At 40.0% G+C, this 9,386-nt stretch overlaps 1 protein-coding gene across 1 annotated transcript in view; it reads left to right on the top strand.

Annotated features, from left to right (window-relative positions):
* Positions 1-9,386, top strand: part of LOC111347607 (uncharacterized) — a 563,268-nt gene that overhangs the window by 285,513 nt on the left and 268,369 nt on the right. The window lies entirely within an intron of this gene.

Genomic DNA, 9,386 nt, shown 5'->3' with positions numbered 1-9,386 from the left:
AAAAACAACAACAATAACTACGTGGTTGGTTTCCGGCGTTTCGTCTTCACAATGACTCTTCAAATAATTTCGGGCATTTTCAGACAAGATCGTTGAGCGTCGCGCTCGGAGTCTCGTTTGCAAACATCTGTTGATACCTTAAACTATGTAAAAATGACTGTACTCTTATGAAATAGAGACCAAATGACAGAAATAAAGAGCAAAATAGAGCTTAGAGCAAAATAGTGGTTAGAGCATCCGACTAGATCACGGAGGGTCGTGGGTTCAAGTCCCATCTGGGGCTCGGATTTTTCTATTACACTAAAAACTGTTTCATCTTTACGTGCTCACTTTGGAGGTTGGTTGGCCGCATCTTGATATGCCTTAATGTGACAGCGTGATGCTGTTAGTGAGTTTTCACAGGTGCTTACCAATGCTTGGCTGTGTAGCCGCGCGATGCGGTTCCAGTCGAGGCCCACAATTGCTCACCGTAGAGTCTCCAGTAGCTCAGTGGTTAGAGCATCCGACTAGATCACGGAGGGTCGTGGGTTCAAGTCCCATCTGGGGCTCGGATTTTTCTATTACACTAAAAACTGTTTCAAAATAGAGAAAGGTTCTGTTAATCTTCACGTAGATATGTTTGAAATCTTCCGTTGCTGCCAATCTCGTGCAGTCAGCTCTGCGTGTTGCAATTACATTGGCAAAGGCACAACCAATTTGTTGTTTTGGTATGTATGTCATGTTGTGTTTATGTCCCTAGTATAGATGTATACAAACCTTCAAATGGAAAAATTATTGAAGTTTTCAAATTAAACGTTGAACCAAAATATGCAATGACTTTTATACCTTGGCTACTCATCATTAGATATTACAATCTAACTGACATGAGTGGAAAAGAAGTAGTAATAACGCGCGATTTTACAAATATCTTGCGATATTTGGACAATTGGCTAGTTTTGTGTGTAATAGGACTATATGCAGACCAATCCGGGGATAATCAGTAAAAAAAAAAGAGTTGAGGAAAGCCTGAATTGGACACGGCTTACAGCCTCGTCCAATTTGCGTGTCAGGGGAATGTGTTGAAAATTGTATGACACGTAGTCCTGCTACTCGCCGATCATGTAGCCAATCTGTTGTAATTGGGTATTGCTCAGTCATGCTTAAACCCTTTAATTTTTTAAAACTGTCCAATTAAAGATTATTTGGAAAAATTGATGAACGATTATCTATAGATGTATAAATTCTCAGGTAGGTTAAATGTTTTCGAACACGATGGCTGATCTGCAATCGATATTATTATTTCTGTTGATCCAAAATTATACTTATTACATCATAATTCTTTAACCTAAGCCAATCAAGTGAGAGACCCATGACCCTTCCAGTCATCTGGTGACAAATGAATTAAACTCTAGTAAAGTCGCTAGACCGTTTCAATGGAAGCCTCCCAAGAAATTTGCGATCAAGCGGTCAAGAAAAATGGAACTGCAGTTATAGAAACGTATTTGTGCACGATCCTCGCAGTAAAGAATCTAAGCAATAGTGAAAAACAGACCTGAAAAAATTCAGGCCTGTACGGGATTCGAACCACCGACCTCTGCGATATTTGAAACAGTAATGAACATGTATGATTCAATAGGCCCTCTTCACACATTTCATTTCCATTTTTTATACAGAATATACAAGTCATGTAGTTGTATTAGAAAACGTAGTTAGTTTCTGTTTAATCTAATTGATCAGTTCATGAGCAAGCGATAAATTACATGTAAAAGAAGAAAGCAAAATATCAACTAGTCCATGTACACTGTAGGTATCAATTGATGAAACACCATTTGTAAGTGGGGAGAATTGAATTTAGATGTTCAAAATGAAAAACAAATCCTATAGTGGGTTTTAAATTCTTGAAATATATATTTGATATTAAATATGGGCAACAATGCTGAAGAAAAATCATAAATCAAAAAGATCTTTCGTGGGCATATGACCCACATGCAGTACTATAAATTCTCTCTTAGTATGTAGCTTCTTTATAAATAAGTTCTATATTTTAAATAAATTTTACTCAGCACCCATAGGAGAGACTATTGTACCATTAAGTTGTCTGTAGATCTCATCTCTATCAGTGTATGCAGACCATTAATTTATATTTTATTTTTTCACCTCTTTCCTATTTGTTCACTGATGCTGTGTATAAACAGCTGAAAAGTACGATTACCATGATTTTTGTATGTACAGTTAAATTCTCTCAATACATTAAGCTACATAAAGCTTAAATTCTGTGCTACATATTGTTTTGATAGAGTTATGTACAGAGGGCGTTTGACATAAGATGGCTTATGTTTTTGAAAAAGACTTGTAGACTTTAAGTAAATGATATCATTGGATTTCTTGCCTTCTCCGCTGCTCACCCCATTGTGTGTATCGTACACTATGATGATACAAGTATTAATTTCTCAGTCTTACATACAAACGTTTTGTGTTTCCTAGGGTTGACGGTCGAATGGATTTTAGTTATAGTTCCACAGACTACGGAATTGGCACAAGAGGGCGAGTGCGCTCGCGTAAAGTGGGAGAGCCCCTGTTGCTTAGAATGGTTACTCGCACTGTATGTGTGTGGCAAATCCCAGTCATTTTTGTTGCTTTTCTTATAGGGCTTAAAGATAGCACAGAAACTGCAATTTCATTTGAAAATACTGTTTTTGTGAAAGCTGTTATGTTAGTGCTGTCGAAAGTTTATTCTTTTTCATCAGTGGTATCGGAACAAGTCGTAAGAGACATATTTAGAACTTTCGTCGATTGACTTTTCTATTTTCATTGATAACATAACTAAAGCAAAGCGCGCGCTCTGATTGGTTAATTCATCATCTACTATTTGCCCGTGGGTGTATGCTGCTGACTTGAGCAAATGCTAAGACTATTTTTCCGCGCCCGCTTGTTTCTTCTGATCACGTAAGATTTTTTAAATAAAAAGGAACTCTTGTTACAATGTTTCAATGTTATGTTAATAAAACAAATGGTAAACACCACAGTTTGTTCATAGTTCTGCTGAACTCTTTCCCCGGTTGTTAGATAAATTAAAGAGGATTTTGGTCGGTATTTCAGGAAGCGTGATTAAACTTTATCGAGTTGCTGGTGTGCAGTTAGTTGCTATGAATGAATTTTCGCGCGCTTGTTTTCTGTTGTCATGTAAGACTACACAAAACATTTTTTTTTGCGATGTAGCTCAATAAAAGGACTTCTGTTCTTCCAATGTCTCAATGTTATGTTATAAAACAAATGGTGAACGCCATAGCGTGCACTATTAAGTTATGGATGCACTCGGGAGGTTTGCTAAGCACTCAAGAAGCTAGAGTTGTACTCGGCTATCGCCTCGTGCGACTCTTACGCTTCTTTCGTGCTTAGCAACCTCCAGCGTGCATCCATAACTCAATAGTTAACAACTACTCACAGAAGTGGAGGTGGTTAGTAGTGGATATTAACCGAGCCGCGAAGCGGCGAGGTAAATATTCCCCGCTGACCACCGACACTGAGGTGAATAGTTGTTTTAGTATATACTAAAACAGTGAGATAATATGCTCCACGAAAAACTGATTTTAATTCATACATTCCAGCAACGATTCCAACATTTTCCCGCGGGTAACGATCCAACGCGGCTCGGATCGCGGTAAGTGATTTTTTGTTGTAAAACCTGCCGTTTCGTTTTTTCGCAGGCAGATAAAATTTCTGAAGACATTTGTTTAGGTCTGATGGCGACATTTCTTCAAATGGTGTTGCAAACTCTTTCTGTATCTGAGACCATTGTGTGAAAAATACCATTTAACTTTGATTTTCAAGTGAACAAGTGAGGTTACGCAAGATTCATTTACATTTGTAATCAAAACCTTTTTCATTGGTTTTTATCGATAAACTCCCGGTTACCATTATCTTTAAACACGGCCAAACCAAATTTAGTCGTTTTCTGTGTTTTCAGGGACTGCTTCGTCGTTATTTGAGTGATTTTTTCGCTTGTCACGGATGCAAACCGGCACGCCATTTTTTCCCGAGTTGCTCGAGGTAAATAGCAAAGGATATTCGGAGTTTGAGTAGGCAATCAGAGCGCACCTTCAACGCCATCCACTGTTTTAGTATATACTAATATACGCTATATGCCTTTCACCATTTGTTAATTCAAGCTTAAAGGGATACTCTCTCGCCTGTGATGATAACAACTTAAATAAAACAAATTGTTACGAGGATCGAATTATTTTTGCTGAATCTGTCACGCAATCCCAGACTTTTCTAGAATTATCTATAGTCTATAATATTCCGGAAACTTCTTTCATGTGACTCAGGAGTTTCCAAAAATAGTACAACTTGTAATACGCTATAAATAGTAATAGAACATTCTAGAGAACTAAAGTAAATGTATAAAAGCTGGCTTGTGAGAAGTACAAAAAAGATTTGCTCGAGGGCTTACCCTCGTGGCCTGCTGACTGAAGTTGTGGAAGCTATGATATGACGAGGATATGACCTTTTGACCTTGCGATATCCGGAGAGAAGAAAGAGATGAAAAAGACGATAGTCAAGAGAGGAAGAAGATAGAGAATACAAAGTTTACTATGGAGTCCTCCGGAAGAGTTTGTGTACAAGGAAAGAATGCGATAAATCAAGAAAGCCAAGCGCTGTGGTCTTCAGTCGGCGGATGTTGGAATTGGTAGTTGATCAAGACGACGATCACTTACACGGCATGAAGGATTGTAAGCCTGCTTTATGAACTGCTTAACTTAATCTTCAACCTAAGTAAATTAGACAATGTAAAACTAATTAAATAATAGTTAAAATGGGTAACTGCTTGTTGTTGTATTTTTGTTGCGTGCCATATATCGTACTCGGGAATCTATTTTCATATATGCTTTGTTAGCGGACATTTGTTGGTCATTCGTGCACGTAACAAAATCTTTTGAAAAAAAGGGTAAATCTTTTGTAGTTTACGTTTAAATTTGAAACTTTTCTCAACGCTTGGTTCGAGCGTAAGGCTTTGCCTCGGAGGTGACGGAGAGGGGAGAACTCATTTAACTTCCGTTGAGATTTCTTTCACTAGAGCACCGAGATTTCTTCAATAAAAAACGCGCCCCAAAAATACAATAATACCGCAACGATGTGTGGCCGGTGGATGTTCCGATACTCGTAGCGATGGAGTAAGCCTTCATAAATGGCCCGAAGATCCTCATTTCGCCAGGTTATGGATGAGAGCCGTGAGAAACACGCGATCCGATTTTGAGAACCCAACAAACTGTAGCCGTCTGTGCAGCATTCACTATTTCACTGCAGATTCTTTTGAGGAACAGTCGGTTCTGGTGAAATCTATGGGTTTAAAGATGAAAGCTCCTCTAAGATACAATGCTGTTCCCTTAATTTTTGATATTGATCCGCCTGTAAAAAAGAAACAAAGGCTCGAGGACGAAAAAAAAACTCTCATCTTCACAAGTCCGTGACACGAGCGCGGGATTATCAAAACAAAATCGACAACAACTACGTGGAGCATACAGAAAAGAGAAAGCTGCAAGGGGGTATGTATTACCTGTAAAAGAAATATAAAACTGTCCTACTCACACCTCTAAACCTGCAAAACACTTGCGGGAAAATCCATCACATTCTTTCACTTGGCGTGTTCTCCCCTCAGCAGAAGCATTCCACAAGCGTAGGATCGTCGAGGATCGCGTAGGATCGTCGAACTTTTGCCTAACGTCTACTTACTTTCAGTACATCGGTAAACTCTACAAAAAATTACACGGTACTGCCATGGGGTCTCCAGTTTCTGTTGTTATAACAGAAATTGTGATGCAGAACATCGGGGAACGCACCCTTTCGACTTGCCAACAGACGATAACGCTTTGGTTACGTTACGTTGACGACACCTTCACCGCCGTTCGACACGACGAAATTGACGCATTCCACCACCACCTTAAATGAACAAAAACACTGACATACAGTTTACAAGAGAAGTCAAAGAAAATGGCAAACTTCCCTTTTCTAGACTGCCTGGTAAGCCACAACGACAACTCATTACGGACGACAGTTTTACAGGAAACCGACACACACCGACAGATTTACTAGACGAGTCATCCTACAACCCTACATCACACAAAGCCACAACTATCAGAACTCTAACACGACGCGCACAACTAGTATGCGACTCGACAGACAGGTTATCCGACGAGAACAAATACCTTCACCGTGTTTTTACGAAGAACAACTACAACAATGACTTCATCCGACGAAATACTCACCGACCCACTACCACTACCGAAACAAAGGACACCGCAACCCCTACGACTTCAGCAACCATACCGTACATAAAAGGCATGTCTGAAAACATATCGCGCATCTTACCACCCTTCAATATCCGCGTCGCCCACAAACCCAACACCACACTACGTCAGTTACTAACCAACGTTAAAGACAAAGACGAACCGTGGAACAGACAGGGAACGATTTATAAGATCAATTTTTGCGACTGCCAAGCCTCCTACATCGGTGAGACTGGCAGAAACCTCACAACAAGACTGACTGAACACAGACGGGCGACGAGGAAAGGTGATGTCAGCAATCACATCGCTGAACACCATCGACTTAGCAACCACAACATTGACTGGGACTCTGCGCAATGCCTAACCTACAGCACTGACTATTTTCAACGACTGACTCTGGAAAGCTGGTTTACCAACTTAGAACAGACTCCCCTAAACAGATGTCAACAACTACCCGCTCCATACAAACGACTCATTCACGACATAAACATCACAAACGACCGAAAAAGAACGACCTAACTTTACCGACAGATCGAAACAGACCAATCACGACCGACTTACGTCACTTGAGTCTTACAGCCAATAACATCACGGCAAAACCAACCGATCATTTCACACGAACTGGAATAAGAACATTCTACTGACAACAACCATTCACTTGACTCTGATGATGACTTCCGCAAATTTTGTCGAAATGTCAGTCACTACCACCGACAACAGTCCTTCTCAGGACTACACTCACCCGGACGATCAGACTACACCTTCACATGATACCCCCGGGTTCGAACCATTTACTGCATTAATAACTTTTCTTAATCTTATTAGCCTTGCATATATAATATCAAATATAAACCTGTATTCATTGAATGAAAAATGTAGAAAAAGGCTCTTTCAAACTGATAACCCAACTCATTTACCCGGTGCGTGTTCCAGATCCTCGATGCACATACAGAAAATGAACAGCTCTCTCTTTCCAAAAGTAACATAACATAAAAGTACCGAAGAATTAGGTTTTGCATCAGTAGAACTCTTACCCCAAGCTCAAGATGTCAACACCCAAACTCCCAAAATAGGGAAAGATGTCTCTGTGCAATTTCGGAGCAGTCGTACCGCTAGAGGAAAACTTATTCACTTGAAAATACATAAAAATACAAATCTGTTGTGACAGTAGTTTGACCGTCCCGAAGAAAGTAACCAAACCGCACGCTAAAATAACTTGGCAGGTTGTCAGACGTCCGTTCCAGTAAAGAGTAAAAGCACACAACGCACTTTGCTCAAGGAGTTTATTACGTCGACCGCGGTTCAGAGTGAGGAGGAAAATTCGGATCAAGAGGAAGAAGGTGAAGAAGAAGTAAAAGCTTTATTTAGCTTTATTGTGTTAAAAACAAATGCCGGTCTAATCAAGTTGAGGTCCTACATTTTTAAGGCCAAACGCTGCTTTCTCAAATCTTACGATCACTTCACTTTGTGAAGTGACAAACGAAGAGATTTCGCCAAAAGGCGAAAATTGTAACTCAGAGAAATCGCTTACCAGTCTGTTTCGTAATTGCCCGAATGGATCGGCTTAATCTGGTTCATTCGAGGAGCCAGAACTAGCCTCACTCTCTTAAGGCTCAAACACATATATGGCTCAGTTCCTTGAGCGTCTGCACTCTCGATCACCGACGATGAATCCGAAAAGGAAAACTCGAATCTCTAGAGTCGGACTCCGTTACGATCGCTCGTTTGTTTTTTAGTTCTCCTATCTACGTCATTGATTACGTATTTAACTTAGCCTCCGAACAGGCTCCTGGCTTGGAGGGCGCGAAGCAGGGGAAGGAAGGGGAAGATTTCTGTGTCCCCACGTCTGATTAAAAGGGGAGCCTGTTCGCAGGCTATGTTTAACTATGAGCCATTTCAACTTCCGGTCTTTGAATTGAATGAATTTCGCGCTTTTGCACCAGGATTTTAATCGAATGAAAGGTTTTAGGGAACCTTTTCTTCTTCCCCGCATTAGCTGTTTTGGCAAAAGATTTACATTTTAATTAAATGTTAAAATTTGGTGGAGAGTATCCCTTTAATGTCTGAGTATTTAAATGCTAGACCATCGAAAGTCACGAAGATTACAGATTACTCCGTGAGGTAGATATGAAAGGAGATGGGAAAGGAATGGGAAGAAAAAGGGAGAGGGTACCAAACTACCTCCCTCCCATGCAGTTTCTCCCCCCCCCCCCCTCCTCCGCCAAGTTACAACAGCCACAAATTGTGAAACAGACTGTCTTTGATTTATCAAAAACGATCTTTTGAAGTTTAATTTTTTTTGCCAATGAACGAAAATGAGGTATTTAGTGTTACAAAGATCGATGCAATTATGGTTTTTGTGTGCGTGTGTGTGTGTGTGTATGTGTGTGTCTGTATGTGTGTCTGTGTGTGTGTGTGTGTGTGTGTGTGTGTGTGTGTGTGTGTGTGTGTACCGCCATGTTTGATCGTGTGTTTATCGCCATGTTTGATCGCCATGTTTGCTAGTAGAAAGATATCGTAACCAAACTCATACTATTTTTTGTAGCTTGTACCTGAATAACAGTCGGCCGGTTGTGAAACCAACAGTTTGCCCTTCTTTAGCTAAACTTCGTTCTAGCTATCTTCAATTCAGCCAAATTTTGAGAACTGCGTCAACAAGGTTTTTTGCCAACAATGGAAAACACTATCAAACATCCCACTTATTGACAAATTTGGGTTGTATAAAATCTTGGGAGACCCAAGGAAGACTTCGTTTAGCCCTCTACGCTCCCTGAACATCGGTAGGCATGTTTTCCATTAGTCATGGTACTGACGCGAAAAAAATTTTTTTTTACAATCCAGAGCTTCATTCAGTTGAGATCATAGTCTTTTTTCTCATAACCCTAGCGTTTGATTTAGAAGTGATATTGTAAGGGGAGATTAGATTTCAGTGACTAAGGTTGGAGGGTTTATTAACCGGCTCAATTTATTTCCAGTTATGTTGATTCTTTATTTCGATACATGACATCAACGTATTTGTTATTCTTGACTAATCCTTTATTGTATATACAATATTTAAAACCGCATTGAGCAGCTTTTTTTCAAGCAGGGAGCTGGGGAGTAGGGATGGTGTAGTGGTGA

This window comes from Stylophora pistillata, chromosome 5, assembly GCF_964205215.1.
Source record: "Stylophora pistillata chromosome 5, jaStyPist1.2, whole genome shotgun sequence".
NCBI classification, from domain to species: Eukaryota; Metazoa; Cnidaria; class Anthozoa; order Scleractinia; family Pocilloporidae; genus Stylophora; species Stylophora pistillata.
The sequence above is the reverse complement of the archived record's forward strand: the minus strand, read 5'-3'. Positions and strand labels throughout refer to the sequence as shown.